At 47.6% G+C, this 12,668-nt stretch overlaps 1 long non-coding RNA gene across 1 annotated transcript; it reads right to left on the reverse strand.

Moving 5' to 3' along the window:
• Nucleotides 1–7,884: 7,884 nt before the first annotated feature.
• LOC118793728 lies at nt 7,885–9,809 on the reverse strand. The gene is made up of 3 exons (XR_005005668.1): nt 9,273–9,809; nt 8,152–8,251; nt 7,885–7,927 (listed from the first exon to the last, which is right to left on the reverse strand). It is a non-coding gene; the product is annotated as an uncharacterized LOC118793728 (long non-coding RNA).
• Between the last annotated feature and the right edge of the window lie 2,859 nt (nt 9,810–12,668).

Consider the following 12,668-nt stretch of genomic DNA (forward strand, 5'->3'; position numbering starts at 1 on the left):
TAACTCCCTCTTGCAGCAACATCAGTGTTGATGCATTTACTCACCACGGATCCCTCTGGCAGCTGGCACGGCAGCGAGGAGACGCCGGAGAGGCACAGCGCCGAGCTGAAGGGTACGGCACCGTCACCGCGGCGATCCCCCGCTGGGATGTGAACCCGCGACCCCCTCGGGGCGCGGGCCCTCCGCCCTAAGTTCTCCCCCGCGCCGAGGCAAGGCGGTGCCACGCAGCGTGTGACTGACAGCAGACAGTTGAGACCATTCCCCCCCATCCCCCCTCCCGCCCTGATCCCTCCATCTCTTGGGTTGGGGCACGAGGAGAACAGGGGGAGGTGTGGGGGTTTGCGGTGGGAGGAAAAACAAAAGGTTTGCAGGGGTCCTGCGGGGGGGATGGTGGACTTGATGCCCCTGCCAGCACGGGCGTTTGGGAAGATGTGGGAGTAGGGGGGGGCTGTTGCCAGCATGCCAGGCCTGGAAACACCCCCACCCCCCTATCCTCTAATTAAAACATCCGCAGTTCCCAGCTGTGTGGCAAAGACTGTGTCAGCTTGTCTTCTTTCTTCCTTTCCTTCTTCTTCTCCCTATGTCACAGTGTCCTCCCCCCTTCCCCCCCCCGTTCTGTGGAAGAGCCATCAGTTTTTTTTTTCCTCATCACTGACAATTAGACCATATGCATCAGTCAGCAGACTTCAGAGAGAGAAGGGAGAAAAGGTGACAATATAATTAAGGTTTTTAATTCTCCGCCTGAGTGGGCAAGTCCAGTCTTCATGATAATTAGGCCACTTCTAATGAAATAAATCTTTATGAAATACGTCCTCCCTCCCCCTCCCCCTCTCTCAGCACAACCCCCCACCCCCCCCCGCCTCCACACATGCACATCTTGTTTCTCTCCATCGTACCGTGTTTGCACACGGGGAAGTTAACCCGTGTTTACTAAACAGGAAGCCACCAATGTTCCGTTTTTAATTCGGTGATTGATCTCGGTGGATCGATCCCCCAGTGCCGGCCCACGGTGTGATAAGGCCCCCTCCGCTCCAAGGGGCCCCTTCTCCGCCTCCCTCCGCCTCTGTCCTCGCCCCTGTTAAACAACGCCGGCCTGTGATAAATGGTGTCGCCGCCGAAATTAAGGCCCGGTTAATACGGCGCGCGTTACATGCGCGCTTTCAATTTCCATAAATTTACATGTAAATTCCGCGTTTAAGCTCCGGTGCCTGTGCGAGCTGCTCGGCCTTGAGCGGCGGACTCCATTAGCGCCCGCCGCGGCGGGTGTCCCCGACAGCTGATCCCAAAGTCGGGCCTTCCTCTGCCACAGAGGCCGCTCCTTCAAAATGGCCAGCCAGTATGCGGCTTGTAAACTCAAAAATGATGTGTCTTTACTACAAACGGCATAACAATGGGCCAAAGCACGTGAGAACGAAAACACAGACACTTTTGATATGCGGTGGAATAGCTCTATAGCAATTTGACAGTTGCGTCCAGGCTAATGCTCGCTGACCAAATGAAGAAGCAATAAAAAGCAAAAGGGTTGTCTTGCTAATGTGGTGAAGCCTGCAATACAATTCCCTGCAATTCTCTGGCTTATGAAGTTACGCAGCCCCGACGTCTATCTAGGGGCCGTGCTGGCACCCATATGGAAGCTTTCTCAGTGCGTTCTTGCGATTCACTTGCCATTCAACCTCTCCGTCTCTCATGGAACCTCCTTAGAAAGGAGAGACACAGGGCCCCTTCACAACCGCCTGACATTACATTACTGACATTTAGCAGACGCTCTTACCCAGAGTGACTTACATAGGTCACAATTTTTACATGTTATCCATTTATACAGCTGGGTATATAGTGAGGCAATTCTGGGTTAAGTACCTTGCCCAAGGGTACAGCGGCTGTGACCCAGGAGGGAATCGAACCCGCAACTTTTGAGTTACGAGTCCTGCTCTTTCCCATTATGCTACACTGCTGCCCATTAAGCGAGCCAGCAAGTAACTGCCGTTGAAAAACTGGATTCACCTTCTCATTGTCACTTATTCTGATTCATGCTGCTTAAACTTAATAAAAATTGCTCCTACGGGACCATTCATCTTCCAATGGGCCAAGCATTGGAAGTACATGATGTACCGCTGCACATCCAAAAGCAGAATGACATTGGTGGCTCACACTGTCTCTCTGTACTGACGCTAGTGATAGCGCTCTTAGCACCTGGTTCGCCGCAATGGGAACAGTCGATTATCGCAGATGCAGGAGCTAGAGATCCCTTGCAGTGCAGTCGAGAAGGATTCGGAGGCTATGTGAAACGAGAGGGCGAAGGTGGACGTTGTAACTGTGTGCCCTTCCAACCAATAAACAGTAAGTATTTGTTGCTCAGGAAGTAGAGACGGAAGTATGTTTTCACGCTTCAGCTCTCCAGTTGGTTGGGGGTTACAGTTATGTGGTACACACCCATGCAGACGCTGACTTCACTGACACAGACACTGACATGCAGGCCGTCAGCCGGCTTGAAACAACCCTGATGACAGCATGGCTGTGTGTGGACTCCCTAACACTGAAGCGTAGGTGGCTCTGACGGAGGTGAAAACCTATTGACTTATAAGTCATTATTATTGCTGTGTTACTGTTAACACAAATGTAGGTGCAGTTATAAATAGCAAGAAACTCAAAAAAAGCTCTAAAACGGTCAACAGTGCATCTGAACATGAAATGCCCTGTGGCAAGCAATAGACCGGACTCCTCCAGACACTGAGCTCAGCGGTGTTTTTGAACACAGAGTCCAGTAAAACAGCACAAGAGTGAATTCTTTATCCCCAGTTATACATCTCACACAGCTTCACTTCGTTTCAGGTGCTGTGAGGATGTGTTCGTGTGTACACTGCTCTCGTGTGCCGTGTTAATGCTGTGAGTCTATCACCGCAGCAGAGGAGGAGGCGGCCCCGGCCCGCTCCGAGAGATCCCAGCACCCCGCGGGAAAGAAGAAGAGTTCCAATTTCACGCGGCTGTTTGCCGGGACGCCTTGACCGTGACGCTCCTCTCTTCCATCTCCGCAAGCTGTTTGGTTTGTTTCGCTCCCGTGGAGTGCTCCGGGTGGGGCGGACACACACACACACACACACACACACACACACACCGCACCTGCATGCACACACGCACGCATACGCACACGGACATACACGCACACAGAGATATGGGGAGGAAGAGAAACAGATGCACACAGGTAAATCTGAGCATACACATGTGAATCCACACAGGAGTCTAACACGTAGTCAAGCACATGCAGTCGCACTCCTAACCAGTCTACACTGTCTCTCTGACGCACACACGTGTGCACGCACAAACGCTCTCTCACTTCAAACAGTTAACAGACATGCCGGACACTTGGGGTTAATCAACCTGCATTAAAACCCCGCCTGCCTTACCCCTCCACACACACACACACACACACACACACACAAAACCCCCTCTGCTCATGGGACAGTCTCTGTGATGATCCCTCCCGGGGGAATTTTCGGCCGTTTCGCTGCTGCCAGAAAGCACTCTGATTTCTATTAAAACTGCAGCGGGCCCCGCGCGTTTGGCAGGTCTTTACCAGGGGTTAGGGGGAGCAGGGGTAGGGGTGTGGGGGGGGGGGGGGGCGGGGGACGGGAAGGCTGACTGCGGAAAGAAGAAGTGAGAAGTCTTTAGCATATATAAAAGAACCTTTTTAGACATAACAGGCCTTTTATTACTGTAGGCCTTTTTTTCTGCCTCTTCACATATGAAGTGAAGCGAAATATAATTAAAGCAAGACAAGCCTACAGCATGGGAATAGAGGTGGTGGTGGTGGTGGGGGGGGGGGGGGGGGGGGAAGAAAAGTGGCTTCTGAGATGTGCCGAGATCGTTCCCACAGGAAGGCCTACCACAGGAAAAAGCCTGGCCGAATGTGCACAAATTCACACAAGTTTGCCCGCAGTATCTCTGCCCTGACAGCTGGAACATTAAGCTGACTGCGCCGTGCGTAAAAAGACCTTTTATTCATGTTATATTTTCTCTCACCGTGACGTTATTTGTTCTAGATAGAATATTCAGCCAATGTGGCCGGCATGTGTGAGACTGATGAGGAAACTTTGCACGCACTCACGAGCCATTCTTTAAGGTGCAACGCTGGCCTACTTCATAATTAAAATCTCCTCAAAAGACCACAAAAGATAATTTTCTTATTTATTGATAAGGATTATCTTGAATTAAAACAATACAGCGATAATGGATGAAATTGTATTCTTGTCATTTTTTATCGAGTTTTGTTAATAACAACAAAAAGATATATCAAGCCCATTTTTCTCAAACACAAGATTTTTGATGTTATTCCTTAATATTTTAATTGTGGAGATAATTCTTTATGTGAGAAAAATATTTAGCATTATTCTGAGACAATACATTCGAAAATTAATCCCCACATTCTTATTTGAGGATAAATAATTTCAGGATAAAATAGGAAAATTGTGAGTGCCAGGGTGAATATTAATTTTTTAGACAGCACTGGCGTGTATTTAAAGTATACAAATGCATCTATATTTCATACACATCTTGTTTTAAGGATTTCTTCTCTGATTTCTCTTGTTTCATGACAGAGGACAATTCTACATCAGACTTTGTACCACAGTGGAGGATCATGATTGGGCATTTCCCTGGGAGGAGTCGATGGACGAAAAAGCGTTGGAGGAAAACGAGACGCCCTGCGTCAATGCCCGAGCTGGGAGGGTGATGGGAAAGACCTCTGACAGAGCAAGCTCTGATGGAGGAAAGCTGGTCAGAGTGCTGGAAAAGCTAAAATACTGGGGAGGTGTGGATGACTGAGCTTCCTCTCAAATGGCACCCAAAGTTTCATCACTGTCAATACTGATTAGCCTAGATACACCACTTGACTGGCTGATATAGAAGCAGACATCCCCATACACATACACACACACACACACACACACACACACACACACACACACACACACACACACACACACACACACGCACACACACACACACACACCCTTCCATGAGGTAGGGAGTTATCAACATTCCTTCTGACCTTCTTGCGGACTTGGACAGCTTTATCGATATAGTGGCTTAGGATCACCACCTCTCTCTTTGCTTTCCTTTCTCCTTGTTTATTTGAGCAGAAGGCATTCTTCCATTTCTGACGTGAAAAGCGACTGTCTCCTGTCCCCCTGCTCCATTTTAGCCTGTGATAAAAACGGTCCCCGCTCTCTGCGCAGACCCCTGCCTCCCTCTCCGCGGCAGGCCGGTCTGCGACCTTCTCTATCATGGCAGCCCCGCGAGGCAGGGCATGCCTAATCAAATCCCACGCTGGCACTTTGGGGCCCAGGCTCCTCGCTCTCCGGCTGATGGCTGGGGCCTAATTTAGGTGTCTTGTAGGAAGCCTGGCACGGCCCCACCCGTTTTCGGCCACTCAGACCCCCGGATCTCCAGCCCCCCTACACACACACACACACACCCCGGCTGGAGGACCCCGAAGTGATAAATACACAATTAAATCAGATCCATGGCACTGGTGGTCTCCTCTACGATGGGGGTCCGAGCGCGTCGCTGTGTGGCAAACGGCTAATGGTCTCCTGGCTGCAGGAGCCATCAGTCTGAGGAGGAGCGAGCAGCCACAGCAGCGGGGGAGGAGGCAGAGGGCGGAGAGCCGAGGCCAGATGAAGCGCTGGGAGAGGGAGACGGAGAGAAAGAGTGGGCGAGAGGGTGTGTAGCGAACAAGAGGGAGAGGGAGACAGAAAGGTACGGAGAGGAGGGAAAAAGTGGGAGAGAGGGCCAGGGAGATAAAGAATGAGAGAGGGACAGACACGAGGAGAGAGAAAAAACAAAGAGGGAAGGAGAAGGAGAGAGAGAGGAAAAACTAAAAGAAACAGAGACAGTGAGAGAGGAGCCACACCCTCCTCCACCCTTATGTCGTCAAACGGCTCATCTTTCAGCATGGAGGACGTAATATCATTCACACTTGAGTTAACCTCATTGGTGTCACAGCATCACATTACATTACATTCAATTAGCAGATGCTCTTATCCAGAGCAACTTAATAGCAGCAGCACAATAGAACATAAGTGTATCCATTCAAGGTGAATGAGCAACAGTGTCAGACCAGGCTCACAAACTCCCAGAACAGTGAGTGTGAGCATAACACCCTTCAACACCGATACACCACACAACCGTTCTCTCATGAGGTGATATGACCGTACCATACTGGTAATGTCTTGTAACGGACACACAACAGATGACACCTCTTGTGACATAATGCTTTTATTAGGATGTGCCATGTCCACTTCGAATTAAGTGTGAGAAAACTCACACACAAAGAAAACAGGTTTGGACAATGGTGGGGGTGGGGTTGGAGGGTGAGGTATTAAGACAGCACTGTAACAATCAAGTATCATATCAATCAAGTATCAATATTTTAGCCATCCTTCGAACTGGTGTATAAAACTATTAAGGCTGCAACACCTTTTTCTAAACAGGTAGTAGGTTCCAGTCAAATCAATAGTCAGCTGCACTTCTACTATATTTGTTTCTTAAATTTGATACATATTATCTAAGTTTAAATTTGATATATAATCTAATATGGTGTAATTTTGCAACAACATTGCTCTTCATTTCCCTGCATATAATCTCATCTGTGCTGAAGATCAGCTGATACCTCATGTGAATATCTGGACTGAAATTCCACAGAAATATACAGCTTTAAAGAACATATAAATAAACAGTAGACAACACATACAACATTTAAGTTTTGAAATAATTTCACAGTACACAGTACGAGCTTAACTGAACACTATGCACTGTGTAAAACTTTATACTAAATAAAATCCAGGAAAAATATCCATCTTCAGGGTTCAGTCGCATGACAAAAGAGACTGCGATCTCTCAGCACTTGCCTTGCTTAGAGACGTTCCTGGAGCCTATGCGGTCGCCTAGGGTCAGCAGCATCACGAACAAGATGGCGGCGATGCCGCAGACGTACACAATCACGTTGAACAAACCGAACACGAAACTGAAAACCGCGGCTATCACCGACAGCAAGGCAGAGATCACCATCCACAGAGTCCCAAAAATGAGGGAACACAAGAAGGAGATGGTCCACCACACGCCACTGCAGAGCATGCACAGGGCGCTGATGACGGCCCAGCAACACCAGTAAGGCAGAGAGATCACCTGACCGATGATGCTGCGGCCCGTGTCTGTCCGCAAGGCTCCCTGCGCGGTCTCCTGAAACAGCGTGACAAAGCACGGGTTAGATTTAAACCAGGCGTAAGGAAACGGTTCATCTGCTCTGACTCGCCATCGTTCTATTCTATACTTTCTCTTCAAAGGGTTTTCATTCTTATTGGTATCTGCGCCACGTGAAAAGCATTTAGCAAACACCTATGCGAGGGACATTATTTTGCAGGTGATTGCTATGTCCGACCAAATACAGTCCCTGGATTTCATTTTTAAATACTTACTGTCTTTTTACAGGCAGTGTCAACCTAAGGTTAAGGTCTCGTATCTGAGTGTACACGTGTGTGTACAGGAAATTTACATGAGAGCAGCCAGATCCCTGAATGACCACTGGTGCCTTCTACAGTAATTAATAATCTGTTTGCTGAATGGCCAAAAATATGGGGGGAAATTTAACACAAACGCTGCTTGCAACTGCTCCTATTTTCAGAGGTAAAGCAACAGCAAGTTGTCTACACTTGTCTAGCCACTAAAATGGAAAAAATATTAACTCATCGTGTGTACACTAAACTGCAAGGGATTCCAACAAATTTCCATTCACAAACATCTCGATAAGGGGACAGAGCAAAAAGACTTCTAATGACTTTTTAATGGTAATGATGGAAAAAATATACATTTTCACCCACTTGATATTTTTCCCGTATCACAGAATCTGGTGGTTCATCCACTTTATTTGTCACTGAAAGAAAGGGTATACAAAATGTTATTTCATCAGTAACCATACAACTTAAATCCACTGCACGTACTTTCTGTAACTGAGTGACATTTTGACAATGAATGATGAGCCACATTGCACAGCACATATTATGAACTACTTCTAGACAGACAAGAATGAAAAGGACTGAAATGTGCACATGAAATCCAGTACTGTTGCTGTGAACCAGCAGGTGTCCTAATACTTACAAATAACAGCATAGACCATCAAAGAGACAACAGCCATCAACAGCAAACCGATTACCCAGGATCCATCGCTGGTGTCTGATGATGTCACGGTTCTGAAAGACTAAGCAAAGCCGAGTCACGCCGTATCAACTAAGGTGTTGTTTTGCACCAACAAATCCCACACACCATGACCCATGATCCACACATATGCAATACTCATGTCACTGATAAGTGAAAAGTAGGTCCATATTCGAACAAACCGCAAGGGACCTTATCCGTGATACTGAGTAAGATTCCATCAAGAGCTCTTTATAAATGATACATTATACAACTTTTCCTGCTGTTTTAAGTACCGACTAAACTCATATTGCTGTGCAAGGCTTCAAACAAATGCTAAAAGGGTGGCAGCATAGTGATAATGAGCAGGGCCAAGATGTTGTTGGTTAAATTCCCCACAGGAGCACTGCTGTTGGACCCTTTGGCAAGATATTTAACCCAAAATTGCCTCAGTACATATCCAGCTGTATAAATGGATAGCGGTTAGAAACTGTAACCTAGAAGTTGCTCTAGATAAGACTTTCTGTTTAATGACAATAGTGTAATGTAAAACGTTCGCTATTTTTATGTTAGGTAAATGTTCACTATTTGATTTTAATCACAAAGTGCTTTGTGGATATATTAAACAGAGGCCTTAACTTCACCAGGCTGAACATTATATTTTCCTATTATGAAATAAACATATCAGCTTCCATACTTTTCCTTTTGTTAACACATTCCAGCAGGCGGGTAGTCACAGACAATGACTAAATAGTGCTAACCAACTTTTTACCAATGTCCAGAAAAGCCTTCACAGTAATAATATTCCTCTACATGTATGTCCACAGCAAGCTACACAAATGTGCGTTTTCAATAGCTAAAATAAAGGTAGCTCTGCGTGTTCACAGAACGATCGGTGTAGGTTGCAGGACAGAAAAACAGCGCTAGCGGGTTTACATTTCTTATATAAGGTGGAAGTCATAATGCGCGGCCTGACACATCGGCCTGGAATTTCACAACGCAGTGTACAGCCAACGTTTCCAACAAATCCACTCTGAAGACAAAAACACCGAAGTTGTTTTGCATTCGTTTTGACATTTACCCACCTGATGCTTTCCTTTCCTGTAAACTTCAACGATGTTCGCTAGTCTGAAGTTTTTAACAATGTCGTCCCACTGCCTGCATTCTCTCCTGCAGTCCGGACACTTGAACTCCATGGCGTTTCTTAATCCTTGCACGCAGGTCAGGCAGAAGCTGTGTCCGCATGGCAGCAAGTAAGGGTTCTCCAAAATCTCCAGGCAAACGCTACAGGTCAGTTCGTGCGAAAGACCATCCATGGCGAACGAAGCGAAGGCTCCGGCTAGTGCCCCTGCATGCCAAGGAGAACACGGCGCCCACTTCTTCGGTCCGATGACGAGGGTGTGTCACAGGGTTCCCGTTTTTATTTAAGCAGTTTTTTTTTTTTGTTAAATGACAACAACTATACAAAATAAAACAACGACAAACTTAACGAATCAGTCTGTGCGGGTAACGAAACCAGAACAAAAATGTTCGGGTGACCAACATGGCTACAGTGAAAACGAAAGTAAAGCAAATAGCAGATGGAGCAGAAACCACTGCTTAAAATAGTTTCGTTTGTGGGGTCGCTGTGCCGTCAAAGCTGTGGTCGGTGTTTTCTCAAGACTGAACTGAGCGCACTGAATTTGGAAGATAAATAAAAACAAATTAAGAGGCTAAACTAAAATTAATCTGCAGGAAAAGCACTTGGTAGGGCATTTAAAAAAATCGTTGCAATATATGACAAGATTGATCTTTGACATTTTTATGCATACATAATCAATTCCATGTCTCCATAAATTTTGGATAGGTCTTTACGTTTTTTTTTTTTTACGTTTAAACACAAACCCTTGCACTGTGGCCATTCCTATGAGCTGTTGAGAGATCGCTACATCCAGATAGTCATGGCATTCACTGCAAAGCCTATGTGAGTACGTTTGTGGAGGCTCCTTCAGCTACCAGACAAAGCAAGTGTTTTTTTAATTTTTTTTTTTTTTTGTATTTCAAAGAAGTATGTTCATGAGCCTTTATAGACTATACAGTTTGTCTTCATGAGCCCATCAAAAAAGATGCCATCAAAACCTAAGTGTCCAGCAAAGAAGAACAAAACATTTACTCTTACTCAAATCCACAAATCATCTGTAGCTTATGTGGTCAATAGTACTGTTTACCAGCGTTGCAATGTTTTGAATGTATGTTCCTGAGAGACAGAGACAGCGGTGTGTGTGTGTGTGTGTGTGTGTGTGTGTGTGTGTGTGACAGGTAGCGTCTGTTCCCCCAGCTGCTCTGTGCCCCCCCTCCATGCCTGCCAGCGGGGGCCATTATCACTGCTGGACCAGCGAGGGGAGGGGTTCATCTGCTCCACTTTATCTTCTTACCCATGTATTAACCTTCCTACCCCCTGCCGAGCAACAAGGAGAGTGTACCACAGTGGAAGTCAGAGGCTCTAAGTGTTTATTTTTAAGTGTTTCCTGAAAGTGCCCCTGCTCCGTGAAGCTGCAAAACAAGCAGGTAAATTGATATTCAGGAGTACGTGGGTTGTATCTTTCCCCCTCTTCTATAAATAAGTATAGTGTAGTGTAGTGTAGTAGTACTGCACATGACAGCTTTCATAGTCTGAGTGCTGTGACAGTTCTTGAGTAGGCAGAGCAAGCACAGCAAGAATGCAAGCATTCACAAACACACATCTGCTTTCTCAGGCCCGTGAGAATCACACACATACACACACACACACAGCCTGAGGCATACTGACTGCTGGAGCTTAAGACTGTCACACATGCTTACGTACACACACAAACATGGCTGCGTCACCTCTTCCCGGCACTGCAAGGGTTAAGCGTCGCACGTGCACAGGGGCTGGGGTGGAGAGCACCGACAGTATTATCAAAGCAGCTGAACGAGATGAAGCGGTAATTTAACATCAGCCTCGTTTTACTGGACATAAAGTTTAACTCCAGGAAGCGCAGCTGTGACTTGAGTTAACGACCCTCATAAATCCCACTTAAAATCGGGCAGACGGAGGGGAGAGGCGGCCAGATGCAAATGAGGGCCTTACCTGATGAGGGCAGCGAGGAGGAGACGCGCGTAAATGCTTCCGATGCGGTTCAAGAATACATGAATCACAACGAGCAGCGGTCACCAGCCGGCACACTCGCATCGCACGACACGGAGGATGCCCCGGCTCAGGTGGATCATAACGCCTCATGCTCACACACAGACACACACATGCAAGCACGCATGCACACACACACACACACGCGTGACCACTACCACCGCCACCACTGCCACCGTCACCGCTATCCAGATGCGTGCCGCTTGCTTTGTGCGGCCTGCTCCAGCGCGGTCGCCTTTCCCTGCACCAGGGTCACCGTTTACTCTAGCACAAAGTGCACGGTCACCTTCACCCGCCACATGGTCACCTTCCTCTCCAGCATAAACTGCGGTCAACTCCCCCTACCACATGGTCATCTTCCACTTCTGTGCAGACTGTACTGTCACAGGCAAGGGAAGACCAGATTACAAGGTTGTTTTTGGCTATGGTTGAAAGGTGTTAGGTGCCACCCTTTTGTGAAGGCTTCATTGAGAATTTATAAGTTTCTGTGGTTAGGATGGGTGGTAATTTACAGACACTTAAGTTGGGCAGTGCAGCACAAAGGGTATCATAAGACATGCACATCACCAAGTCAAGGAAAATGGAGAAATAGGAAGGCTCTGGATGAATTACTAATAATCCTGTTTGTCTAGTTCATGGAAATCTTGTTCTTGTCTTTTTCTTAAAACAGACATCTCATATAAATGCAGTATCAACAAAAGGCAGAAGGCATGTCAGCATTTTAATGCAAGTAGTGGGCAAAATGGGGCAACACAGGAAATGTCTAAAAATCTAAAGTACAAATCTAAAGTTTAAAAATCTGATCTGATCTTAGAGGCCCTGAAATCCCTTCGCATCCCCTTTTGCCTAGAAAGTGAGATCGGTGTTGCTGCTGTTGATGATGCTGCTGGTCAGGAGGCTCAGGCTGTGCTGGTGTCTGCTGTTGGCCTCCTCCAGGCGCTCGTTGGACCTTTCCAGCTTGGCTGCCAGGGCCTTGCGGAGCCGGGCCTCCTCGTTGTACAGGTCGCGGTAGTGCTGCGCCTCGGTCCTGGCGCAGTCCCTCTGGCAGAGGCTGTCCTGCTCGCCGCGCCGGGCCAGGCCCAGCTCGCTCTCCAGGTCCTGGATGCACTGCTCGAGCTGCTTCCTCATGCCGACCTCGTTGGCCACCCGGATGTGCTCCCGGGACTCCTGGGAGGCGGCCTGGATGTACAGGAAGAGGTTGACCTCCTCCAGCTTTTTCCTGAGGTCCTTCTGGGCCCGCTCCTCGGCCTCCCTGCAGCCCCTGCTGACCTGGAGCTGCTCCAGCCTGCACGTCTCCAGCTGCCCCTGCAGGCCCTTGACCTCCACCTCCAGC

Source organism: Megalops cyprinoides, chromosome 18 (genome assembly GCF_013368585.1).
Source record: "Megalops cyprinoides isolate fMegCyp1 chromosome 18, fMegCyp1.pri, whole genome shotgun sequence".
Lineage (NCBI taxonomy): Eukaryota > Metazoa > Chordata > Actinopteri > Elopiformes > Megalopidae > Megalops > Megalops cyprinoides.